The sequence below is a fragment of the Cryptomeria japonica genome, chromosome 6 (genome assembly GCF_030272615.1).
Source record: "Cryptomeria japonica chromosome 6, Sugi_1.0, whole genome shotgun sequence".
Lineage (NCBI taxonomy): Eukaryota > Viridiplantae > Streptophyta > Pinopsida > Cupressales > Cupressaceae > Cryptomeria > Cryptomeria japonica.
Window position 1 is genome coordinate 266,641,127 of NC_081410.1, and position 27,120 is coordinate 266,668,246.

General features: G+C 35.2%; 1 protein-coding gene across 1 annotated transcript in view; it reads right to left on the bottom strand.

Moving 5' to 3' along the window:
* LOC131062606 (protein Ycf2) overlaps positions 1–27,120 on the bottom strand; it is a 198,422-nt gene that overhangs the window by 95,431 nt on the left and 75,871 nt on the right. The gene's annotated exons all lie outside the window — the stretch shown is intronic.

Below are 27,120 nucleotides of genomic sequence, written 5' to 3' on the forward strand. Positions count from 1 at the left end.
TAAGTATTTGCTACCAAAGATGTGTACAAAACAGCTAGCATGACCTCTCTTTTCTCTATGAATCTCCATTTTATAACTCATCGTCACCTTTTTATGTATTGGGAAAACCACCAATATAAAACCAATTGACAATTGCAAAAAAAATGTTTCAGTTTTTGGTCAAAGAGAGTGAGGCTTGAGCCTTCAAACATAAATCCCAAAAAGTTACAGATTGCCTCGTATATGATAGTTAAGCATTAAGGAATGCTTAAGTCTACAAACAAATATAAACATCATGTAATGTACCGAACTGAAATTTTTCTGATTTTTGCAATTTTTCCAATCAACCATGCATGAAATCTTAACACCTTTGATCACCGGGACCTCGGTGTGGGCAAGGTGAGAGTATACAGTGAAAGAATTAAACTATATTAATATTTTATGCTTGTTGGCAGCAAGTTGCACAATTCAATATTGCAAAATCTAGAAATAAAGATATACTTATTATAGAAGCAATCCTTCTAGATTAATTAAAGAGCTATAATCTTAGAAATTAGGATCTTACGGTACTAATCATTATTAATAAAATGACAATTATATAAGCATAGATTTAACATTACACAACATATTCATGGAGAAATCCCTTCCAGGGAAAAACCCCATAAAGCATTATTTCATTACAAAACATTTACAAAATAGTCTATTCAAACCAAACCTGGGGACAACTTCTCCTTACTTCCACATGGCCAATAATACCTCATGTGCATAGTGATATGATTCACTATTAATCTCCAAATTCTCACACACCTCTCAATAAGAGAGAACATCCTATATAGAAGAAGGGCTGGGAAAATACATAAAGATGTATTGGTCACACCTATTCAAAACAACCATTTGTAAATAATTAATAATTTAATAGTTGTTACATTATTAACTATTAAATGGCATGTTCTTTACAAGGCATATTATAAGCATAAATTTTTATAACCTTGTATTAAAACAATATATAAATGTTATAAGGGTATGCCCTCTAATAACATCATGTTCTAACACTCCCCTTAGTGTTATAGGGTGCGTCATTTGGCAATTTCTATATAAGAAAAGATTTATTCAGCAACATAGGTCTTCTTCACAACGATAAATGGGGACACAAATATATGCCAAAATGAAGAACATGTATTCTAGACTACATGAAAGTCCTCTTGTCATAATTTATAATCCCAATTTTTTAAAAGTGATACTTTATACAGGGACTTGTAAAGTTTCATTACATAGTGCTCGTAGGTCTCATATAATACAATTCTTCTACAAGTGGAAGATTTACAAAGAGAAGAATTTACAATATGTTCAAAGGACTTATAATGCCTAGAGGTCTTATGTTATTCATATTAGGTTTTACCTCCAGCATTTAGCTACTAGATGATGTCATAGACCTATACACTCCCCCTCAATGGCATCATCTAAGCCTAAGCATTGATGAATTTGGAACCTGTAATGCCTAGAGATCTTACATTATGTCTGTTAGGTCTTACATCCAGGAATTAGCCACTACCAGATGTCATTTACATGCACACTTCCCTTGAATGGAAACACTTTAAGACCAATCACTGCATAGAAATTTGATATGTGGTGGCTGAGATTCCAATATACAGGGACTTATAAAGTTTCATTACATAGTGCTCGTAGGTCTTATATAATATAATTCTTCTACAAGTGGAAGATTTACAAAGAGAAGAATTTACAATATGTTCAAAGGACTTATAATGCCTAGAGGTCTTATGTTATTCATATTAGGTTTTACCTCCAGCATTTAGCCACTAGATGATGTCATAGACATATACACTCCCCCTCAATGGCATCATCTAAGCCTAAGCATTGATGAATTTGGAACTTGTAATGCCTAGAGGTCTTACATTATGTCTGTTAGGTCTTACATCCAGGAATTAGCAACTACCAGATGTCATTTACATGCACACTTCCCTTGAATGGCATCACTTTAAGGCCAATCACTGCATAGAAATTTGATATGTGATGGCTGAGATTCCAATCTATTTCTTTTTATCAAAGTATACCACTCAATATTTAGACAAACAAAACTAGAGAGAAATTTTACGATGGAATACTTTCCCTTGAGTGAAGTGCCCATGATCTTCAAGGTGCTTTTATCTTTCTTTTTTGTTGGAAATGATAATCTTTGGTAAGAGTAAACTAACTCTAGTTATCATATAGTAAGGTGGTACTTTTTACTAGTACGTAGATGAAACTCTTCCATAAATCTTCAAAGCCGCATTGATTCTTAAGTGACAGCAGATTTAAGTGACAGTTTGCATGTCTATAACAAGCATGCCAGATCAGCTCGATACAACAGATTTAAGTGGACTTTGAGTGGCAAGAACACTAACGGTGGAACATTACAGACCCTCAACTTGTCTGAAGCAATCTATATTCACCAACAGCCCAGGAAGCCCCAACGCATCATACAAACATTAGTGGTCTGACATTAATATGCTGAAGACAAAACAGAGACAAATCACTAGTGATTTGTGTAGAACATTGTACGTCTCCTGACTGATCAACAAAATAGATATGAAAAATAATAATTTACTTCAGATCTGCAGTGCAATTTCTTCCAAATCTGATAATGATCTCAACCTACTGTTTGAAAGATCTTGCATCTTTTTGTAAGTTTGATTGTGAGCATCAATAAATCTGGAACCGTAGAACTAAGAAGCAGGATATTACAACCTCCAAGTCAACGATGGCAATCTTGGCAAGAACAAGGTCGGCAGCCTAAATAACCTAGCCCAAGCTTCCCTAAACAAGGCCTTCTACTTAATCCTCCCAATAATCCAACTTCATAGCACCTACAAATAGATATGTGCTCAGCTTGCACCAGACCCTAACAACAAATAAGCTTAGCAAGTCTACAATAATTAAGTGTCAAGGTGTCGTGCATGTTCAATGGATGTAAGTGGGGTACACCTTTATTTTGGTAGGGTATTAAAAATCCTACAACCCAGATAATTATAGAACCCAAGGAATTACCTAAACGTATAATCCATCGACCCATTCAAGACACCCCATAACACCACGGAAATCCTTTTCCAAAGGAAGCTCTCTAACCACATCTCCCTGTTGAAATGTAGCTAGGTCGAATCCCTAGCATAATTAATTTTAATGTGGCCCTTGGCCTTAAAATTAATTGTATTGATATAATCAGTTAATGTTTAGGGTTGAGCCCCAATTTGGATAGCTTGTAATTAGGTTGGGCCCAAATAGATATCAATGTAGGTCGAATCCCTAGCGTAATTAATTTTAATGTGGCCCTTGGCCTTAAAATTAATTGTATTGATATAATTGATTAATGTTTAGGGTTGAGCCCCAATTTGGATAGCTTGTAATTGGGTTGGGCCCAAATAGATATCAATGTAACTTGTGAATGTTAAGGGTAGGCCCTATTTGGGCGCTCAACTTATGTAACTTATAATGGTTATGGGGCAAGACCTATTCATTGTGTAACTTGTAATTCAATAGGTCGGGACCTATTGAATATGTAACGTGTAACTTGGGGTAGGTTCTATGTAATTTGGAAATTGAATTTGTAAATTGGCACCAAGGCCGACCTAGGCATAAGGGTTAAAGGCATGTATATAAAGGAAGTGACTTGAGGTCACAAGACACACGTTCAACGAATATCCTCTATCTTCATCAAGTAACGAATTGCCTTTTGTAATCAGCGAATTATCTTCATTGATCAGCGAATCTCATTTAGAAGACAGCGACCATATCTAAAGGATAGCGAATCAATATTAGAAGTCAGCAAACTTGATTGGAAGATCAGTGAACATAATCTAGAGGTCAGCAAACTCCTTCCAGCTGTGAGCGAACTACTAGTCAGCGATCTGCCCTTGTGTTCTGATCTGCAATCTTCAACAAGCAAAGTAGAGTTACAGCCCAGCGAACCCTATCAAGACTGAGCGAACATCTTGCAAGGCTGAGTAAACTTCATACAAAGACAGCGAACTCAAATCTGGGCTGCCAAATTGAGCTACAGGGATTTGATTCTTCAAATTGTTATATCTCAGATAAGTTGTGCTTGTGCCCTAGAAGGCTATATTGTAAATCTGCTCTATGGTTAATATAATACAATCTAAGATAGTTGTTGCTGGGTTTTTCACCTCCAAGAGGGAGGTTTTCCCAGGGTACATGTGTGTTATTCGTATGATTTACTTTGCATTCTGATTTTCTGTTCTATTCTGCTAATTTGATTGCTAAAACTAACACTCCCTTCCTTGAAAGGCTAGTTCAGTCAAAATGGGATAGGAAAACCCCATCAAGATGAGATGTGATTGCCTCCCATTTGAGCTACACAACCTTTTGAAAAATGAGGTAATGATTTTGTACAACCTATTATCAACCTGCCAAAGAGACAAAGCCAAGGATGTATTTACTACAACTAATCACTCTACAAAATGGATGGAAGCCACAATGATGTCAAATCATGTTTCTTGAGAAATTTCAAAGTTTTTTTATGAGAATATTATCACTCATTTTGGATGTTTGTGGATCTTAGTGACAAACTCTCAGTTAGACTATTGGTAAAGATTAAAGATTCCTACAAATTAAATAGTGGACTTAGAAACTAGCCTCATCAATGTACATATGTTTGGTCATCAAGATTGATCTCATTATGTGACCATGCATCCCACCTATGTACTTCTGAAGTACATCACGATCCATGACATATCTCCTAAGTTGAACTGCCTTTTTGCAAAACATACTGGGGTAGGTCTCCACACTTTGACCTTGTTTTTGTCTTCAGTATTGCCAATGAGATAAAATTGCCTCCCAGTCAAGATAAATTACAGCTAAATAATAAGCATAACTCTCAAACCATGTTAAAGAAAGACCTCGTTGATTTAACTTTGCAAGGGTAACCTGTTATTTATCAACAGGATACAGAAAACATACTTCTAGCTGAGCAGGCCAATGGTCATGTTATTCACAATATCCTTCACCTTCAAATAGATAAATCTCTATTTTGACGTCCACTTGAAAGGATGTAAAGCTTAAGAGGAAGAAGGCTGACACAATAACACATCAAATTGAACAAGAACACATAGCTCTAATACCAAACTGATCTGTAAACAAGGGAGACATTCCACTCCCGGTCTTATCAACACAAATCTCAAACATCTCGATCAATGCTTGACCGATCTACTAACTGTTCTTGAAGTTAACATCTCTAGAAGAAACCTTGAAATCTAAAATTATGGTTGTTAAGTGCTAACAGCACTAAGGAAGATTATAAAACAACTACAAGAGTACTCATAGCACATAAGATGGACATTAAACACAAATTGGTCTGGAAAACCAAATGTGAATGAAAACTCCAGAAGGGTGAGGTTTTATCTCCTCTAACAACTGTCTGCTTAGCTGGTTACAATGTTTACTGCATATTATAAGTCTTCACAGACACCTTCATAATGAATTTGATGACCAAACACTTAAATATCAATGCCAGTACTCCCTACCTTCCCAATCACACTTCATTGCTTCAACAATTACAAGACTACTAGAATATGGCAAAAATGCAGAATTGCAGTCCAAAAAATTGAAAAGAACCCCTTCTACAAGCTTCAAAGGGGTTATTATACATGTGTATGTGGGAAAAGTGGTGCAATGAAACGAAGATTACGAAATCATGACTAGTCCACACACCAATGGGACTCTTAGTGCAAGTTATGTAGCTATGTGGAATAGCTCAACTTCCCAAGGGATGTTCCATTGTTGTCTATCTCACAAGACCCCTTAAGCCAATGCCTTTGCTCTCAGATCACTGAGCAAAGTGACTTAGGGATGACGATCATGAGAATGAGGGATGTTTTGATCAATCTAACATGAATGCAATCCTAATTACGCATGATTTTATCAAATATGAGTTAAACTAGTATATATATGATGATAAGATGAAAAGATTAGTAGAGAACTATCCTAACATGATATACTAGCTTAATGTGATCATTATCATTGAAAGAAAATACTTCTAAAATGCTTATTAGATTATTTCTATTCAAAGAGGGATCGAAATGCTTAGTAAAAATGAGTATAAGTGCGATACTAAAGACTTGGATGATTTAAAATGGAGGAAATAGAGCTGTATTTATAGGAACAATAGGGCAATAGATGGTCAAGATTGGATAATCTTATCAAGGGTCAGGATTGAAAGTTAATCAATCCATGTTCACAATTCCCACCAATGAAATGGTGACAACTGTCAACATAAGATTGCTTGAGAGGAGATGTAAGAACCATTAAATGCTTGAGAAGACCTCATGGTTACCTTAGAAGGTAAGGGTTAAGGTTAGATTAAGAAAATCCATTGGATAAAGCTTTTACCCAAAGGATAAACTCTTGTGCAAGGGTTAAAGGAATAACCATGGTCAAAGCAATGAATGCTTGATAAGATCCCTTGGTTAGATGAGGGTTGAGTTAGGCAAAAAGTCTCTAACCATGCCAAAAGGGTTAGTTAACCATTAATGGTTTGGAAAACTTTGGAGACAAATTTGTAAGAGTCCTTCCAAATTTGGGAGAACTCAACAAGTTAGATTGTTGAAGGCATAAAGGCTTTAATACCTTTGGAAGACTTTACTCTAAATTTGAGAAGTGACATCCTCAAATTTAGGGAAAGGGGATGATTGAAGGGTTTAGGCTAATTGATTAAGATTAGATAGGTTCTAGAAGAATTTAGAAAGAGGGTTAGGAAGCAAGTGGGAGAAGTAGGAGAATGCAAGTGGATGGAGGATAATTTTTATTAAAATAAATTGCTTTATTTCAACAAAAATAGATGTAAGTGGGGGATTTAAATAAATTAGATTTATTTATTTGAAGTGAATAATTTAATTAAACGTAAATTTAATTAAAAGGAGAGAGAAGAGATTTAATTAAATAAATGATTTATTCAATTAAATGATATGAAAAGTTTATGTGAATTTAAATAAATAAATTGAATAATTTATTTAATCAAATAGAGGAATGTGGATGATTTAATTAAATTAGATTTAACTAAATAGAGGAATGAGAAGAAAATGAACATTAAATATTCATTTAGGAAAGTGGTCATTTTTATACGTCTACAACATGCATCAGCTACAAAAGAGTTTCCAGAAGAATTTCAAACATCTACAAACTACAAATGCCAACTCCTCTTGGCCATGAAGTTTTTTTTGTCTTATGTGTAACATGTTTGACCATAGTGAAACACATCTCATGTCCCCTCTTCTGATTGTTAGGAATTAGTGCTCACATGGGAACATCATATTATTTGGTTTGTTATAGTTTGCTAAAAATATTATCTGTAGGATAATATATTTGTTATACGAATATGTGTTTGTTTAAGTTGTTATAACAACTCAAATATTTAGAGGATTTGTTTCCTTCAAAATAGGATATGAAAATCCTATATATCTAATATGTATGAAGAGGAAGTGTATAGAAAAAACACGTATTATTTTGTATCTGGTTATTCCCTGTAACACTACCCCATTTTTCTAATTTGGTATCAAAGCTACATAATTCTATAGGCCTATTATGGAGAGAATATTGGCATTTTGAAAGCCTTTTGCATTAATCTTAGGGCCTCATCTTCTTGAAGCGGTCATCCCTTCATATTGGTCGATGTTTCTAGGGGTGATCATCGACTGGTATTCATGTGCTGAGCTCACGTGTTTTACAAGATCCGCATTTCATGACTTGAACCATGAACACAAGGTGGACTTAGTTTCTTAGCTGGCGAGTTCTCTATTGATTGGCGTCATTTTCTATTGGAGAATCGGTACAAAGTTTTTGGCGATTTGATTTTTAATTGGCCAAGCATTTGCAACAGTTTGTGGGCATATTCATTTCCTCTCGCTCAACGGTTTAAGCTTGCAAGAGTTGATGTGTGGGACAGATGCATGTGGGACCTAAGGCTTCCATTTCTATAGATCTTAGTCTTCGATTTGTTTGGCGGAGGTGATTGGTGCTTTGTGATTGATCTGCACCTTCATTTCATAGATCGACCCTTACCACGGGTTTTGTGCTTCCATCAACAACGAGTCATTGCCATCAAGTGTTCGTAGGCGGTTTATACTTGGATGGGCTTCTTATTGAATAGAGAATTCATCCATTGGGTGTGAGTTTCTTTTTCATTTGATCGATACCTTTTGCGTTGGATCGATGGCTTCTTTGCAATTTGTTTTGATCAGCTAGTGTGTTGGTAGCGAGTTGTTTTGGTTTGTGGTGGTGTTGGTGCATCAACTTCTAGTTTTTACCCATCTTGGTTTGGCTGAGCATAGTTATTATTATTCATGTATTGCAGCTCCTTGTTGGCGTGGAGACAGGCTGTATCATATTTCTGATGCCGGATCCTTTGTGAGGTGTGTTGAAACTGGTGTAGTGGGTGGACTTTTCCCTAGTCCTAACTGTGGGTGTTGGAGGATCTTTCACCATTGGTGGCCCATTTCATTAACTGATTAGCAAAGATTTTAAGGAGTCCAAATTCGTGTTTAGCCGGTGATTGGTCTGCATCGACAATCTGATCTTTCACTTGATCAGTTTTGGATTGATGGTTAACATTTGAGTGGTTTTAAGTGGGAATTGAGTCAAGTTATATTAATATTTTTAAATAAGGTCCATTTTGTTTGTATGAGTCATTATTGTTGTGTTTTCAAAAGAATGTATGTCACAAATCTGAAGTGTTAAATATTAAAAAAAAAAAATTAAAATCTCATTTGTAATTGGAATGCATTATCAGTTGTACCCGACACTCCTTTATACAAGAGAAGTTCACATCAATGGGGGGAGGATATATTCTTTCCTCATAAGTGACAAAATAAGCCTCAAAAGCCAAATTTGCTAAGCAAGTAGCAAATCAATTGGAGGCAAGAGGCAACAGAGGTTGGAGGTTAATCAATGTCCTCTTGTCAGTCACCAACAACGATGTCGCGCATCAGGCATGGTGATATTTTTTTCAGTTGTGTATTTGCTTCCAGTTGCAAATGGTGTGATGTGTGCTTCAGATTTTTGGTTTTCTTCTTCTTTACATAGTGTGTTGAATGCTGGAAGGGCAATTGTATAGGAAAGCAGCTAACATCCATGATCCTTTGACTATGGAGATCCTCTGACTGCCATACTTCGTCAGAAGATGATCGACTGGTGAATACGTTCACTGGCAATTATGATCATGTGCAGCAAGATCCAAACATTGGTATGCAGTTTTATGTGATTTGTTTTCTTTTCAATGCTCCTATGTGGTGTGAATAAGTGGAAATTTCACATTCTGGGGGAGGACATAACATCAATGTTCCATTTCCATTTCGAGCTAAATCGGCTAAAGTCAAGGGCAACTTCTAGCGGCAGTGGCAGTTTCCTATGCTGTTCGAGATTAGGTGGCAGTGATCGACAACAGTGACTGCAATTGAGAACAACATTTGGTTCTCATAGATGTAATGTGAAATCGTTCCATGTTTTGTTTTGTGTGAGTTGCATTTCCTATATTTCCCCCTGATGTTGGAGCAATATAAGCACCAGTGTAAGTCAATTCATGGATCTTGAAAGGGTTTGTGGCAGGATCCAGAAAACCACATGAGGTGGACAGATGGTGGAGGTTTCTATTCACGTCAAGGTTTGTGGTAAGCTTGTTTAAAACCATGCGAGGAGAGAGCCTTTCTTTGGATCAAGGTCATGAGTCAGTTGGACATGCCACGAGGGTGTGCATACTGCAGATGGAGGATGTGATTTCTTGCCATGTTCACACTAACGGGGGGTGTTAGGAATTAGTGCTCACATGGGAACATTATATTATTTAGTTTGTTATAGTTTGCTAAAATATTATCTATAGGATAATATATTGGTTATACGAATATTTGTTTGTTTGAGTTGTTAAAACAATTCAAATATTTAGAGGATTTGTTTCCTTCAAAATAGGATATGAAAATCCTATATATATAATATGTATGAAGATGAAGTGTATAGAAAAAACAAGTATTATTTTGTATCTAGTTATTCCCTGTAACACTGCCCCATTTTTCTAGATTATTCTTTTGATAAGAACAAATACAATAATTGAGCCTGTAAAAGATACCCTTTTTTAACTCATAAGAATTCCCTTGGGTTTCTAGATCACCGAGGTGGTTTATATAGATGTATACCACTTCTGTATCACCTACATCCTAATTATTAATCACTTACCTTTGGAAATGAATACTGACATATATCTAGTTCATTAGGAAGTCTTCAAAACAATACTTAGTGAGGTTGTTAGTCCTCCAAACTAGCATGATGATCCATGTTGGAAAAGATAAACAACAAGAATCAATGCAAACATCAACAAAATGGTGAAAATAGAACTTTGCATTAGGCTTGCCATTGTTCAATGCACAAAATTCAATAATTTCAGTCACTCCGTGTATGATTATCCTCACAATTAGAACAATTGGATTTTGTCCAAATGGTGCAGCCCAAGAAACCACAATGACAATTATTATTCAAAATATGAAGGTGCTTATGTGAACATAGTCTAAATCGAGGATGAGATGGTAATCATTGGCAATGATTTCAGTCACTCTGTGTATATCTTCACAATCAGAACACGTGGATTTTGTCCAAATGGTGCAGACCAAGAAACCAATGACAATAACTATTCAAATATGAAGGTGCTTATGGAACCTAGTCTAGATCGAGTATGCAATGCCAATAACAAGAATGTAAGAAAGGAATTCATAATACCCCATTCTGATGATAGAAACATAGAATGATGGAGCGGTGTGTGGAGTCAGTGAAGATCATGAAAAATCAAGTTGAGGTTAAAGTGCTTTAGTAGCCAAAGGTGATAGCAATCAAGGTGTTGCAAGAACCCATACCATCCACATGACCAACCTCTTGCAAAGGGCTCAACATTGGAAAATTCCACATCCCAATGCAAAGGGCAAGGTGGTGCCCAGGTCCCCACTTGTAGATAATGAATGGCTAAAGAGACAAATGAGTGCTTTTCAAACTGCAAATTCAAAGACCAAAGACCCTAGAAGATGTATACCTTCTATACGATAATGATGAAAAGGGGGCTGATGTTTCCAATCATGATGTGCTCAAGACAGAAAATGCCCAAACCTTCACCAACCATTTATATGTACCAATTTGGGTGTAAAACAACTCAAGAATTATCACTTCCACTCAATTCTCATGTTTTTCAATGTGAGATGTTACAAATCACTCCTAGATGGGTCTGTCTCCCTCAAGTGGCCGTTACTTTGAAGCCCATCAAGGTTACTACATTTTGCTAGATTGTAAGAACTTACCACTTACACATTGTCCCAACTTGGCTTATATGACAAGAATGGATAATGAGATGGGATCCATCTTCATGAGATTACCACAACTAATGATTTTTCTATCAATGGCCCAACTCTTGAATCTAGCTTGATTGACTGACTTTTAGGAGGGAAGCCAAGGTGGAATAGAGTACACATGAGCAATTCGAGTAGAAAGAGATGGCACACACTCCCCACCCTAAATGGGACCAATCTAAGTGAGATCAAAGCAAGCAATATTAGAACATGGACGAGGAGGACAACGAGATCAAGGATTTTGATGGGCTTCATGGTGCTTGTAAGGGCCATTTTGGGTTTGATTATTTCTCAAACAAAGTATGAGCCAAATTCCCCACTAAAACAACAAAAGGGACCCCCAAGCAAGGTTTTCAAAGGTAAATTGACTAACACAGATGAATGGGAGAGTTGTTTATAAAGACCCAAGACAACATTGTGTGCATATGCATTAGCTTGCAAGGAGAGAATAGACAGATTGGAAAAGAAAATTGCCAACACAAAGATGTTCTCAAGCGGGACAAGAACAATATTTCTAGAAATTATGTAATGAAGCAAAATGGGAAGTTTTGTAGTTCTTTAGTTGAAGATAGAACAAGTTAGACAGCAATTTGACTACAATTAGGTATCTCCACAATTCTATTCATCCTTTGGTAGATGAAAAAATCTTAATGAGCCAACAACATTACATTGTGGCAAAATAGCATGAACAAAGAGTAGTGAAGTTCCTTACAGAAAAGGAATAAATGACAAGTAATTACAGCAAAATGACAAGATTGGTCATAAATTGAAAATATTGAAAACTGAGAATGAGACTTAGAAACAAAAATTCAAAAATTGGAGAGTTCAAAAGTAAAGCTATACCATTGTGCCTAGCATAGTTGAACTACTTGCCAAGGCCCAAAAAAGAAACTCGGCTGCTTTAAAATTTGAGTAAATTTAATTAGAAATGCATTTTTCTTACAAAATTCAGTGAGGAGATGCATCCAATGAGTCAAAAAATAACTACACAAAAGAAACAAGCTGAGTCTAGATATATCCAATTGATTTAAATGTAAATTGGGTACAAAATGGCATCCTCTTGTGGAATGTTGATGGTTAATAGACTGAAACAAAATGAAATAGCAAATTGTTTTTGTAAAACTAAAAGTAAATACTACATCAAAACATTTTACATCTTCCTCTTCCCAGCTCTAGTGAAAACTAGGGGAGAGATAGAACTAAAGGGTCTAGTCCTAGGAGTCAGATGTGGCTCCTCCACCTCACCAAAATGAGGTTGAGGGTAGCACCCCTCGTAGGGGTTTGAGGGTGAGAGAGAGAGAGGTAGAAAGATAGGTCTAGATCTTGGGGAAGAGAGGATAGAGTCAGATAGAGAGTGGTAGAGAGAGGGGACAGAGGAAGAGTGATAGGGAGATAGATAGGTCTAGAATTTGGGGCAGATAAAGTGAGGTAGAGAGATCGAGATGCTAATAAGAGCCTATTGATTACTGAAATTTGAATAAAAGTCTGAAAACTTAAAAGATCTTCTAAAACCTAGAATTTGCATTATAACTCCTAGAGATCTTAAACCACTCTTAAACATTCTGCTAATATATACATGAAATATAACTTAAAAGTATAAGAAAGGAAAAAGACATATTGAAATGTGACTTATACTTAATATACATTAAATGTTATATTTCATGTATATATTCTGATGAAGAGAACGAGACTGACTTGAAAAAACATTTAGATAATTTGTTGATGTGTTTGGGCCTCTTTATTTTATGCGGCCGAGTTTGTGCCTGAGAATTGTCGATTTTTTGTGCAAGTTAAAGGCATAAATACTTGCTGAGCAAAAAAAACTCGTCGAGTACTCTGCAACATTCCATCTATAGCATGAAAATCACATTTTACTATGATTGAGTTAAAACCCCTAAAATACATAACAAATTGCCAATAAAAATGTTAAAAATCATTGTCTACATGGGTGTTAGTCAAAATTAATGTGTACCCTTTCATAGTCATTTTTTCTAGCACGTATCCATAATTAAAAAGTCATTTTCATGCCATTAGACTAATTTTAAGGCTTTTGAAGGCATTTTAAGGCATTTGATAGATTCATGTTGTTTGATGTCTATATCGTCTTGAAGAGATTCACACTAAGAAATTTTGGAATTGGCATTAGTGGAGGAGTGCCCATCTTGAAAGGTAAGTTCGTTGTAATGATTTTCATAATAATTTTTGTTTTTATTTTGAAATTCAAATTTTTAGTTGTTTTTCTAACCTAAAACTTTTAGGTCTAAATTTTACAATGTGATGTTAATAATCCTTTTAAATTAAAAATATTTGATAACTTTACTATTATATATCTATTTTATTGAAATTTATAAAATATTACAAAAAAAATTTAGACTACAGGAATTGGGTAGACCTCCTCATAAACTGCAATGTGCCTACTAAACTTTTTTCATGTGACCGGCAACGCTATCGCGACACACCCTCCGGTATCACAAGGAGATGAGGAGATTGGACCTCATGACCTCTTGCCTGCAATAGGATGCTTTAGCCAATCAAACCAAGGCCATCGCCCAAAATACTACAATTTTTAATTATATAAGTATGTAGTTTATTTATTTATTATGTTAGATTTTGAGTTTTTTTAGATAAGGAATTTATGTGTTTTCTGAATGTCTAAGTCATGGAGTCCAACTTAAATTTGGATCTACCATGTTTTTACCAAGTACAAGTTTTCAAACTATGGTTCCAAAAATGAAAGATCCTCCGAAGAAACTTGAAAGTGAGTGATGAAACCCTAATGATTGATCGTTTGCTCAATGACAACCTCCATATGATTCTCATTGGTGAAAATTGGTTTAATGAACTTGGAGAACCTTGAATGAAGAATGAAATAAGCAATAAACATTTAATGTCACACCAAACTGCAATACTGTTTCTAATAACTAGTAACATATGGCAGCTACTACAAAGGAATATTAAATAATGTGTTGTCATTAACATTGTTGCAAGACTAGAAAACCTGCCATAAAATTGCTCAAAACCCTGCTGAAAGTGAAGAAAAAGAACCTTCAATGGAGCTTAAAAAGAATGAAAGGGTGAAGAGCAAACAGCAAAAGATTTTATGGAGGAAACTTTTCCATTTATATCTCCAAAACATCCTTCTACAGCGGAGTTAGCCTTGAAACCTTTGCTGATTTCTTTCCTATGAAATTTGTCCATTCAATTGAGAGAAGCACACTCATAGTCAAGAAAGGCACTTTTTGTTTTTTAATTTTCACTTGATTTAGACATTAAAGAAAAGGAGTATGCTTTTTCACGAATTGTCCCCTTTTTTTAGAGTTTTTTACTTGAAATTGAGACATTTCTTTACTATGGCATACACTTTTTTTTATTTAAATGTGTTATGTTTTTCAGTTTCACTTTAGTCAGCTTATGGCTAGGAGTGCTTGTAATGTCCCCTGTTAAGAGGCTGCCAATTCCTAAAGAGCAACATACATTACTACTTATTATGCTAGATTAATTACATATTAAATAACTATGGTTGCTCATAGCACAACTGATATTGTCTTTATTCAAGCTCTAATCTTAATCCCTTCTAATTCTCAACCCTGGATGGGGATTTACTTGTCTAGGGGGCAACAACAACACCTCCATAATGCAGCCCAGATTTCAGGAACATCAGTCCATTCAACCTTGGAGCTCATAATGCAGCCCAGATTTCAGGATCATCACTCCATTCACCCTTGGGGCTCATCTATTTTGGAATAGATTTACTCTTGGATTTACTCCACCTCTCACTAACAACACCACGCCTCTCCTTTGGGAAGAATTAGAAATGATTAAGTAATTGGGCTATGAGTATACTAACTTCTCATGTATTAAGTATGACTGTCATACATATTGCAGCCTATATTAACATTACTACTAAATTCTGCATAAGAACATTATCAGGCTTCATATATTAAGAATACAAATTAAGCACATCCCCATGCATACCTCCAAGAACAAGGATGTTACTGCCTGTAACTTAATAACAGTTCTGATCTGATCTGATCAGTGGTGATCTCACTGGATGCTTTGATTCATTTCCTTTATATCTCTCAATGTGAGGGAGGGGTCACACCCCTTCATCATGTATGCCCTTTGGCAAGAAACACACCATTTCACCATTAGCATCTTTGAAAGGGCGCAACTCTTCATTATTTCTATCCTTTGAAAGGGACACAACCTTTCACAATCGGAACTGCACTTTTATTTAAATCAGATATGCCCTTCTGATTCCCAAATTATCTCCCTCTCAAATGAGGTTCTCTTCTCCCTTTTATATCTCACGTTTGAGGGAGTCGCAACTTTTCATTCCATGTTTTTTGACCATTCATTAACTTAATTAAATTTTAATTATGATTAATTACATTCTTTTATATTTTTATTTTTATTTTATTTTTATTCTTTTGAATTTAAATTTTATTATTATTATTTACCATTAAATTCTATTTCAAAGTGGGGGCATTATAGTGCTCCAAGGGTCACTTAAGTAATTTTGTGTTCTAATTTTAAGTTAACATTGGGCAACTTATGGTTAATGTTGGGAATTAAGGTGTCTCAACCTTATCAGTTCCAGATTATGTATTTATTATTATTTTATGTTTTCCCATGGTTATTTGCCATTCATGTAATTAAATAATTGTCCTCCATCATAAGGAGTGTGGGTTTTATTAGTGGCACTTTTGCCACATGTCAATGCCTTAAAAAACAAGTTTTTTGTTGTCAAAAGATGTCCATCAGGTGGTATAACATTGTAGGCCTATTTTTTAGGGATGTTATGACAGATTCTATGACAACTATAAGGGCTCAAAGTGGGGTAAATCATTTTGGACGTGAGAATAAGTTATTATGGCACGCATAAGAGGATACTTACATTTGTTATTAATAGTTTATGATGCATGTAAGAGTATGTCCTATATTTGGGGGATTCTTATGACAACTTGTAAGAAGGTGTAATGTCATGTAAGAGGCTATGTTTGGCATGTAGGGGTTGTATGGATTTTTACCATGGTTTTTTGGAACCTTGTTTTGGCCCATGGTAATGTTTTATGGTGATATTTTGAGCCCCCAAGGGTCTATATATTGAAGAGTTGAGTTGGAGGCAACATAAATACACAAATGCTGCTGAATTGAAGCAAGATTGAGGAAATGTTTTTGTATTGTAATCTCTTTGAAGAATAATACAGATTCGCCCTCTTTTCTTGGTGGAGTTTTTTCCCAAAAAGGTTTCACCACATAATCACAATGTTATGCGTTCGGTTGTCTATGGTGTTATCTTGTTGTTGTTATAGCTGATTTTATTTCCATTAAATAAGCACTGTTAGATCTGATTTACAGTTTGATTTGAAGCTTCTATTATTGTTGTTCACCTCTTCTTTTCCAACATTTGGTATCAGAGTCTAGTCAGTTTTGTGTCTTGGGTGATAGAAAGGAGGTTTTTAGAGCTTTTGTTGGAATTCTAGTTGATCTATTTTTTGCAGATTTGTGTTCATATCATGGCTGCAACTACATCTCGTTTGGACATTGAAATGTTCAATGGAATGGGTTATGAGTTGGGGAAGCTGAAAATGGAAGATCTCCTTGAAGAATGAGATCAATGGGTGGTTGTAACAAATAAAGAGAAACCCAATAATTTTTCTCATGAAGACTGCAGAAGGTGGATAAAAAGGTGCATGGTACTATCAGATTGTGTCTTTCTGATTTTGTTCTTTTAAATGTGCAAAAAGAAACGACTGCACATTCCTTGTGGAACCGAATTGGTGAAATCTACCAAGCCAAAAGTTTGGTAAATAAACTTTACTTGAAACGGAAATTGTTTTCTCTTAAGATGAAGGTGATACAATAGTCGAGCATTTGAATTTGTTTAATTTAATTTTGAGTCAACTAGCCTCTATTGATATTTCAGTTGAAGAAGAGGATAAATTCATTATACTTCTCTTTTCTTTACCTAATTCACGGAAAAATTTCATTCTTGCTATCACTACTAACCTTGAAGATCCAAAGATGGATGCACTTGTTGGAGCTTTGTTGGCACAAGAAATGAGGAGAAAAGTTATGGATAGTTTGGGTGATGCTCTCAATGTCAAGGGAAGGCCTAAAGAAAGAGAGTCTAAAAGAGATAAGAATGGGCCTAAGGACAAGTCTAAGGGCAGATCTAAAACTCATACTAAAAGAATCGAGTGAAGTATTGGAATTGCACTAAGAGAGGGCATGTCAAGAAGGAATGCAAGAATCCAAAGAAATAGTTTGATTCCTCTATAGAGAAATCCTCAAACTCAAGTGATGATGCTTAGATTTCTTCTCAACATGTTATGACTAAAGAACATTGGTCAATTGATTCAGGATGCTCGTATCATATGACTCCACATAAAGAGTGGTTTTCCACATATGAGAAGTATGATGGAGGAGAATACTGTTCTAAGGAATTTGATGAATTTTGTAAGCATGCAAGAATTGTAAGACAAAAAACTACTCTATATACTCAACAACAAAAATGAAGTGGTAGGAAGGTTAAATCAGACAATAATGGAAAGAGCTAGAAGTATGTTAAGTGGTTCACGGCTTGATAGATGCTTTTGGACAGTAGTTGTGTCATGTCCCCTCCTTGATCATTATATATATAGCATAAATGAAACAATTATTATTATTAATTACCAATGCATGATTATTTGGAATTTATTAAACATTATTATTAATATTTATTATTAATAATATTCTTATCAAAATAAATTCTATAAACATAATTTACTTATTCTTAATTGTAAACATAATTTATATATTTAATATAATAAATATATACTTTATATATTATATACTTGATTAAATAACAGCGAGCTAAAATAATAAATATATAATTTATATATATTACTCACTTGATTAAATAACAGTGAGCCAGTAAGGGATAGAGGGGCATGGGTTGGTGTTCAAACTTTGGGTATGATCAGTCGATTATTATGAACATACATCTGGCTCCATATCATTAAAGATTACAATTGGTGGTCAAAGTCAGCGACCTCTTCTAAACACCAATAGCCATATCATCATCGATAATTACAACTCATCATTCTCTAACTATAATGTGTAATCGATTATTAAAGAGACATAGCCGGCGACAATCAAAGAAAGATGGATATCGGGAAAGGAAGAACAATTAAGATATATTCCTAAGTATTACGTATTGGCTAAAACAGAAGTTATTGTAATGGATGGAGGATCGATAGTTAGCGATCTATATCCAGTAGATGAAACGATATCTGATAGGCATGAGTATATGTCCTTAAGAGACGTCGAATAGTCAAATACCACGTACCATGAAAAGTGACTTCAAACAGTGCTAATAAAAATATGACTATTAGTTAAGTATATTCGATCATACTAAGAGATTAATTAAAACTCTTATGTAAGGAAAGGAAATTATAAAAAGTCATAACCGTTGTCATGAGAAGATGTGATCTTATTCCATGGACATATAAAAAGTATATAAAGAACTTACAATGTGGAGGGGGGAAGTATCGGGTTTATATCCTATTGGGATTGTTCAGTCTGAGCGAATTAACCTTGAGTCTTTAAACTGGTTGCATATGGAGCACTTTTCAGATCAAAGAAGGAATTCGCTCCAGGAAAGTGCCTAATGCCTAAGAAGGTTCATGATAATTATTATATAAATTGGTATTAATAATACTACAGCCTCATCACAAATTACGTATTAACTATTTGTTACTCTGTCAGTGAATAATCCACAAGTAAGACGTAAGGTATAAACTGGTTAATTACTAATAGAGTGAATATTAAATCTGAACTAAACCATAGGAAATGTTCTATATTAATTAACAGTAAAGTAAGTTATACACTATAATACATAAGGCAGTCATACTTGGTTACATTCACAGTGGCAGACCAGATCTGATGCATGTCAGATCTGTCTGCTGTTACAGCTACTAGAGAGCTAATAATTATAGATTTAGCAATTGGCAGTGCTAATAATAAGATTATTAACCTTGAGTCTTTAAACTGGTTGCATATGGAGCACTTTTCAAATCAAAGAAGGAATTCGCTCCAAGAAAGTGCCTAATGCCTCAGAAGGTTCATGATAATTATTATATAAATTGGTATTAATAATACTACAGCCTCATCACAAATTACGTATTAACTATTTGTTACTCTGTCAATGAATAATCTGCATTATAATATTCAGCATTACTTCAATACATCAGCACATATGTAAATTAACTGTGATATGAACCACAATCTAAAACTGACAGTGTCATATTAGAGCAATATTATCACATTGCTATAAAAATAACAAATAATCCACAAGTAAGACGTAAGGTATAAACTAGTTAATTATTAATAGAGTGAATATTAAATCTGAACTAAACCATTGGAAATGTTCTATATTAATTAACAGTAAAGTAAGTTATACACTATAATACATAAGGCAGTCATACTTGGTTACATTCACAGTGGCAGACCAGATTTGATGCATGTCAGATCTGTCTGCTGTTACAGCTACTAGATAGCTAATAATTATAGATTTAGCAATTGGCAGTGCTAATAATATTGTAGAGTGAAAGATCCTTGACTAGAATTCTTAACCAAACTGCTGATTGTTTACAAATTCAAATTCTTTGACCAGCAAAAAGAGTTTTTGGAAGTTTATTGAATTTTCAATTTTTTTGTAGTTTTTTGGATTTTTGACAATACATGGAAAATAATAAATGCAATACAATAAATATAGAACTGATAATAGTTTCCAGACTTCTGATTATTAATTGCAGCAAGTACAAATAAACAATAGAGAGGATTCTTGATAGAATTAAGTCGTTCAAGGCTTACCAGGAGTCCAATGTTGGGGTTTGAGGGTGGAATTTGAGCTTGGAATGAAGCAGTGACTGATCCAAACTCCAGCTGCTACCAATGGCTGCAAATGACTTTATTTAAATCTAGGATAATTACCAAAAACTAATATTGAAAAATTATTCAGACCCAGTTGAAATTCCAAATTCTTGCCAGGCAAGATTCCCAAATTATGTCTCTTTTCCTCAAAGAATTGTTGCTGCTGCCCAAATCTGATATTTTCTTTACACCAAACCAACTGTGATCACTTATTAATATTCCAACAATGAATTCACACACCAATAGTGGTGTCAAAACCCTTTAGTTTATTTTTATTGAAACCCCGGGCAAGTGAATGGTACGGCTGGCAAAGGGAGCTGTATGGCTGGCATTTGTGGCTTATTCCTTGCTGCAATCTCTGATCCAAATGCTCAGATCTTATATAACAGACCTAACTATGTTGTGAAGAATAAAATCTTGGAGTAAATCGAACCCCAAAGTCCAAATTAACCTCTAATGGTGCTGCCGTGGTGAGAGAGGAGTGTGGGATTTCGTACCTAAATCTGAAGGATTCACATCCTTCAAAGGCTGCTCAGGCAAATTCGTGTTGATGCAGACCTCCACAACCCAAAGGATGCATAAAATTCATAAAACACAAAACAAAGAATGAATTGCCTCTTCTCAAAAAAAGCTTCATAAACTCATTGAACCTCCACAAGGCATCTCCAAAGATGCTAAAGAATCTTACTCTCCCTCCAATTGAGCGCTCAACCTCAAGGGTGACTTCAACATGAATTTGACCACCTTTAAGTTACTAAATTGCCTAGGGAAGAGGGTCATGTAACTTTTTAAATAAAGTTACTTATTGAATTAATTAGCAACTTATAAGTTACTTTTATTAACCTTTTTCTATATTTAGAAAAAAGTAACTTTATAACATAAAATTATAAAGTTATATTATTATAAATTCACCAAAGCAAAATATGTCTAAACAAATGACCCCTTTGGCTAAACAATCATCCCCTTACACTGTGAATTCGCCTGTGGGGATGGATGTCAGGCAAATTCAAACATCAATATAGCCACTAGAGAAATGGGGACATGACATAGAGAATATAATTTGATTTTATTTATTAATATATATATATATATGTGTGTGTGTGTGTGTGTGTGTGTGTGGGTTGATCAGTCCAATAACGATATTATATGATAATCAGAAAAAAACTTAATAATAATATAATTATAGAAAATAATATAATATAATGATTATAATTATTATAATATTTTATAAGAACTGCTTTGTAGTAAAATTTATATTATAATATTATCTGAAAATAAATACAAATAGTAATTTGAATGAACAAGTAAATATAAGATTATAAACCAAATTAAATTATTAATTCAATATTAGAAAGAAGATTATGTTTCTCTGTTATGACTATCGGTATCTAAGAAGTTGGAAAATGTGATATTTAAGATAGTTTGTCTCCTAATCAATTTAGTTTAATTCATAAGTATGTTGAGATGGATTAATTATGGGGAAAACAAGGCTAGACCTAGTAGGGGGCATTACAAGTTGTAAGTACTGCTTGTTACTTGTTAGATAGATCTCCTTGTAAGGCTCTCGATACAACACCTTATGAAGTGTGGACATTAAGAAACCTTTTGTTTCACATTTAAGGGTATATTGCTATGAAGCTTATGTTCATGTGCCTAAAGAAAAATGAACTAAGTTGGATCCAAAAGCTAAAAAGTGCATTTTCATTGGATATAGTGATAAAGTAAAAGGATATAAGTTATGGAATCTGCTAACCAAGAAAATTATATTTTCTAGAGATGCGATTTTCAAGGAACTTAGTGTTATTTCTAATCCCGAACAGCCAAAAGAAAAAGATAAGGAAAAGAGAGTAAATTTTGAAATCAAGCATGACAGTGCACCTCGAGAAGAAAAGAGAGATGGACATGAGGATGAGGATGATGAAGAAGAAGATGAGGGTTCAAAAACAATTACTGATCAAACCAAAGAAGAAGAGGTTGAGCAAGATCAAGAACAACAAGAGCCCCAAGCTCCTATTCTCAGAAGGTTCACAAGGCAACGAAATCTAGTTGACAAGTATAACCCACCAGATTTTCGTTGTATATTTGCTTTATTAAATACTGATGATGAACCTAGATCCTATAGGAAAGCTATTTTAGTAGATGATTGTGATTCTTGGCAACAAGCCATGCTAGAGGAGATGATGGCATTAGAATCATGTGATACATGGGATCTCGTTTGTTTGCCCAAAGGAAGAAAAGCCATTGGTTGTAAATGGGTCTACAAAAAGAAATTTGGAGCAGACAGTTCATTGGAAAAGTACAAAGCTAGACTAGTAGCTAAGGGCTACTCTAGAGAGAGTGAGTTGGTTTTGGTGATAATTTCTCTCCTATTGCTAAATTGTCCTCTGTTAGATTGCTTTTATCTATTGTTGCAGCCTAAGTTACCGCGTTCAAACTCAAATTCAAGTTCAGCAACCATAAAATTTGGATGAAGTTCGGCAAGGGCAAAAAAATTGGAAAACAACTCAACATTAAATTCGCCTTATATAATTATTTTTTTCAATATAAGTAATAAATTGAAAATGAGTAATAAAATAACATTAATACAGTAATATATTTAAATATACTAATTTAAACATAAAATAAAATAAATAATGTTTAAATTAAAACTTATATAACAAATAGATGTGATGTAACATAAAATATAAATATTTTTAATTTAATTTGAAAAAGCAAAAAATTAAAATAACAAAACCTCTTCATGAAATGCACTGAAAAAGCCGACTCAGTCATAAAAGTTTTGTGGGCACGGCTAAACTCCCGGGTAGTGCAAGGCGACTCGCAGAGCTTTCTCTTCCTTCCACCATCGTAGTCTAGACCTTTTTTTAAATATATTATATTTGGCTCAGCCAGAAGTAGCGATTAGATTAATTGCCAGTTCATCCATGGATTGAGAGCATAGACACATTACGATTGTCAATGCTGATTGTGGCTGGTGTAGCGGTGAAGAGCATAGTGATATTGCCTGCCATCTCGATAAGCATTAGCAATTGAGTGAAAGCATTAATGGTCGGCTACCAAGCGCATATCCAAAACTCCATGTGTGGGTAATAATGATTAGATAGTTAGGACCAGACTATATCCCTTTCTTGGTGAAGAACCCTTCTCCCAACCTGCTCTTAGGGCTCAGTCAAAGATTTTCTTTCAAATTGCCCACCCTGCATGCAATTGTGCCCTTTACCCTACCGAATATATGGCGAATTTCAACGAATTTTTATTAAAGTTTTGAAATCCGCCAAATTTCGAACTTCATGACTAAAATTTGGAGAATGGACTTAGGTTGCAGCTAATGATTTTGAGATTGAATAAATGGATGTTAAAACTCATTTTTTGCATGGAGACTTGGAAGAGGAAATTTATATGCAACAGCCAAAAGAGGTAAAAGGAAAGGAACACTTGGTTTGCAGGTTAAAACGGTCTCTTTATAGTTTAAAACAATCTCCTTGAATGTGGTATCAAAAATTTGATTCATTTGTCATGAAATTGGGTTTTGTTAGAAGTGAAGAAGATCACTTGGTATACATTAAATGTATTGATAATCATATTCTAATCATTGTCTTGTACGTGGATGATATGCTACTTATCGACAATTTTAAGGCAGTGGTTAGTGAGCTAAAAACTCAACTTTTAGGGGCATTTGATATGAAGGAATTGGGAGATGCAAGGTATATACGTGGCATGGGAATCAAAAGAGATCAAGTAAACAGAAAGCTTTGGTTATCGCAAAGTAAGTATGTTGGCACTATTTTGAATACATTTAATATGCAGTATTGTAAACCAGGAAGAATTCCTTTACAGGTTGGCACTAACCTTTCATTAGATATGCATTCTAAGAATGATGATGATTTAGAGGATATGTTTAATGTGCCTTATGCTAGTGCTGAAGGAAGTTGAAGTATGCAATGGTTTGCACTAGACCAAATATTGCATAAGTAGTGGAAGTTTTAAGCAGGTTTATGTCTAACCCTAGTAGAGAACATTGGAATCAAGTTAAAAGGGTGTTTAGATATTTGCAAGGGACTTATTATTGTTAGAGTAATTGGGTCTTTACTTGATTAATTAAACAATATTTGTTTAATTCTTTAAGTTCCCAGTTATCTTTTTACACTTAAGCTAACATTAGGTGCATATTAATTAATTATTTTATAAATTATTATATGCAAGCCTAGGGTTTTCCCTTTTTAGGGTTTATTGACCTATTAGAGGTTAATTTTTCTTTTCATTGTATTATCTTTTTACAATACATTTTTGGTGAATTGGAGCTCTCATCTTTTGAGAATATTTCCTGTGTTTTGCGTGTTCTTCAGATTATTGTTTCATTGCTTCTCCTTGTAACAGGTTATTCGGCTTGCAGAAGATCTTCAGGCTACTGTGGGGTTGTATTTCTCAACTCCAATATGGTATCAAAGCTCAAATCTGCAGCTACCTGTTCCTGTTTTTGAGAATTTTGCATTTGATAAGTACAAAGCACGTCTTGTTGCGAAGGGGTTTTCACAGGTTGAGGGTATTGATTACTCCGAGACATTTGCCCCTGTCGCCAAGATGAATTCCATTCACTTTGTACTATCTCTTGCCGCTTCTCGGAGTTGGCCTGTTTTTTAAATGGATGTGAAGAGTGCCTTCTTGCATGGGGATCTACAGGAGGAAATCTACATGGAGCAGCCTCAAGGATTTGTGCAGCATAGTTCTTTGGTTTGCAGACATCGGCGTTCATTGTATGGTCTCAAACAGGCCCCTCAGGCTTGGTATGAGAAGATGGACTCTTTCTTGCTCTCCACTGGGTTCTCCCGCAGTCATTCTGATCACACAGTGTACATTCAGCTTCTTGAGGATAACATCTTGATTCTTGTGCTATATGTTGATGATCTTCTCATCACAAGTAGCTCATCCTCTATGATTCAGCATATTCAGCGTGCCTTGATGGACCAGTTTGAGATGACAGATCTCGGTCTTTTGCACTATTTCCTTGGTCTTCAGGCGATTCAGTCTTCTGATGGGATCTACCTCTACCAGCAGAAGTATGCTCTTGACATGCTTCAGCGCTTCGGCATGCTTGATTGCAAGCTTGCTCCCACTCCATTTCAGTCAGGGGTTGTTTTGACTACTGCTTGTCCCACTCCTTCAGTCGATTCTACACTTTACAGGGAGTTGGTTGGCAGTTTGTTGTACCTGACTCACATCCGTCCTAATATTTCCTTTGCGGTTGGTCTTGTTTCTCGATTCTCCTATGATCCTCATGAGAGTCATTGGCAAGCTGCCAAACGTGTTTTGAGGTACATTCAGGGCACTAGTTCTCATGGCATTCACTACACATCAGGGGAACCTCACATTGTTGGCTACACTGACTCAGATTGGGCTGGTGATGTCACTGATTGGAAGTCTACTTCTGGCTTTGTTTTCTGTCTTGACTCTGGTCCTATCACATGGTCTTGCAAAAAGCAGACTGCTCATGCATTATCATCTACAGAGGTTGAGTACCGAGCTACTGTGCTCGCTAGTCAGGAGATCTTATGGCTTCGACAGTTGATGACTGAGTTTGGTTTTCCTCCTGATAGTCCCACTATTCTTTGGTGTGACAATCAAAGTGCTATTCATATTTCCCGCAACCCAGTAGAGCATCAACGGACGAAGCACATTGAGCTTCACATGCATTTCATCCGTCAATTGATTCAGGATGGTGTTCTCATTCTGGAGTACATTCCCACTTCTGAGCAGGTTGCAGACATCTTCACGAAACCTTTTGCATCGCCGCGCTATCTTCAGTTGCTCTCTATGCTTGGAGTGAAGGAAGCTATCCTTGGGGGGTCTTTATGAGGCCTTCCTTCCTTCTTCTTTCAACATGTTCTTTTATCTCTTTTTGGAGAGGAGTTTTTTCCCACTGGGTTTTCTCCTTTGTCTCCGTTTCATAGAGATTTCATTGTATTTGGGTACCTGATCAGGCCTTGTTGTCGGGACCCATCTTTCATGCTTTCAGTAGTTGTTCTAGGTTTTTAGCTTCTCCCTAAGTCTAGCTTAAGGGGGGGTGTTAGAGTAATTGGGTCTTTACTTGATTAATTAAACAATATTTGTTTAATTCCTTAAGTTCCCAATTATCTTTTTACACCTTAAGCTAACATTCGGCTTGCAGAAGATCTTCAGGCTACTGTGGGGTTGTATTTCTCAACTCCAATACTTATTATTGTCTAGAATATTCTGGAACTAATAGTGCAGATAAGACATTGGACATACAAGGATTTGTTAATGCAGATTGGGTAGGTGACTTTGATAGTGAGGAGCTATAAGTTGGATGAGTAAGAGGCAGCCTATGGTTGCTTTATCCACTACTAAAGCGGAGTACATGGCTGCTACCCATGTTTCTAAGGAGGCAGTATGATTACAAAGGTTGTGTGTAGGTATTGGTTTTGATTGTAGGACAGTTCAGATTGGTTGTGACAGCCAGAGTGCAATTCATTTAGCTAAGAATCCTAAGTATCATGCACGAACTAAGCATGTGGATGTAACAATACCATTTTGTTTGTGAGTTGATTGCAAATGGACAGATTAAGTTGAAGAAAATTGGCACTCAAGTGAATGTTGAAAATTATCTCACACCAAACCTATGAGCATAGAAAAGTTTAATTGGTGCAGAAAGGCCATAGGCCTTGTTTCTTGTTCCTAGTTGATTCCATAATGGTGTGATTCCCCTGGCTCTTGCAAGGTGTTCGACAAGAGGGAGAATGTTGAAAATTAAAGTGTCACAACCTTAGCAATTCTAGATTATGTATTTATTATTATTTTACATTTTTTAATGGTTATTTGG